Raw genomic sequence first — 1,994 nt, forward strand, 5'->3', positions numbered from 1 at the left:
CAACAAAAACAAACAGAAATAGGTCAGTATTTTTACCCATTAAGCTCGAGGACTTCATTATTATTGGATTCATACTGCTACCAGACAACTGTATTCATTTTAGGAGAACAGCCAAGTATCCCTTCATGGCTGAGATAATGCTAGCAGCCTACTCCAAACAGCGGCTGGCGATTTTGTTCAATTGTGACTGAGTTACAGGAACCTAAGGATCATTACTATCACCGTCAACCCTCTTATGGTCGAAAGAACTCAAGTATTCTTATTCCATCTATTTCCAGACGATTATGTTCAGCTAATAGTGGTCACGGGAGTCTGCGTTAATGAACAGTTTATCTGATCCATCGTATTCGCAAAATGTCCAAGCTAAAAAAAAAAAAAAAATGTGTGACAGTATCAAGAATAAACTGGAAAAATACGTCTGGGTCTGAAAGACACACAATTGAGCGTGAGAAGATGGAGACAAATCCCTAATTTATGAGTGTTGGTTTAAAAAATACCTCCAAAGTAAACTAATTAATTGACCGTGTTTCTGTCTACATAGCACCATCTGCAACGAGGAATAAAGGATAAACTTTTTTTCATTTTCTACCATGAATTTCGGTGATGATATAATAAATTAGGATTTGCCTTCCCTTTCACGATCCATGTCTAATATTTTTCCCGTGACTCTCGCTATAATCCATTTTTCTTTTTTTTACTGGGCGGAATTATGTCCTGCTCCAACTTGAATGCTGAGCAGTGGCTATTTAATATGAGACTGGCAGTGACAATAAGGACTACTTTTAACACTATGAATGGCATAGCCTCAAATTTTTATGATAATTTATGAGGCACATGACGAAGATTAGACGTGACTGGCCCCATTGAATCATTGGTGTTTATACTCTGCATGGTGTGGCTTATAGTTAGACTTAGATCAAGACATCACCCAGTCCGTCCCTGTTACTATATATGATATGGGTTGCGTTAAATCTCAGATACAAGTACTCGACTTGTAGAATTTGCCGACACAGCATAAACTACATAATGTAGCACTGCACAACACATGCCACACTAAGACACACACACACAGTATCAACGGTCTAGGGAATGTATGGGATGTACTCTTAGGGACAGTTGCTCAACTGCGGTCAATGGGTCTCCTGGGCCAGGGAGACCGAAGCTGAGCAACAACCACGACTCCTGTCCTTGCCTTCACCACTTGATGTCCCATCCCTTGTCCACGCTCTCTGCCCCATCTTTCTTCCCCCATTATTCTCTCACCTTTTCTATTGGCTTCTCTTCCATATCCTCCCTCCTCTTCCTCTTTAACTTCTTTCTTTGTTCTAGTTCCCTTCCACTCTCCCTTGCTCTCCAACCCTCTCCCATTCCTTGTCATCATTTTCATGCTCTTTCTCTCTCTCTCTCTCTCTCTCTCTCTCTCTCATTTTCTTCAGCCACCCCTTTTCTCTTCTGTCATTTCTCCTATCATTCTCCCGCTCACCCTCTTCATCCCCCTTGACCCTCAAGTCAGTAATCTGCTCTACCGCTCTGCTGGCCCCTCATCCATTCCTTTCTTCCTGTTTTCCCTCCCTTATCATCTCGTTACCTCCGCCTCTTCTTGCCATCACCTTCCTTCCATATCTTTCATCTCACCTTTCCCTGTCCTTCCTCTCCTCTCTGTAGTCATCGAGGCCCCAGTTCTCCGGACCTCACCCCCCCCCTCTCTCTCTCTCTCTCTCTCTTTCTCTCTCCTTTTTCTCCATCCTCTCTTCTTCTCCATCTTCTTTTCATGATCTTCTTCTTCTTCTTCATCTTCATCTTCTTTATCATCATCATCTTCATCATCATCATTATCTTCTGCTTCTTCTTCTTCTTCTTCTTTTTCTTCCTCTTCTTCTTCTTCTTCTTCTTCTTCTCCTCCTCCTCCTCCTCCTCCTTTTTTTTTTTCTTCTTCTTCGTTTTCTCCATCTGTTTCTTCATCGTCATCTTCATCATCATCATCTTCATTGTAT

This window comes from Coenobita brevimanus, chromosome 80 (assembly GCF_032717465.1).
Source record: "Coenobita brevimanus isolate Jiangsu-jjx chromosome 80, ASM3271746v2, whole genome shotgun sequence".
Taxonomy (NCBI): domain Eukaryota; kingdom Metazoa; phylum Arthropoda; class Malacostraca; order Decapoda; family Coenobitidae; genus Coenobita; species Coenobita brevimanus.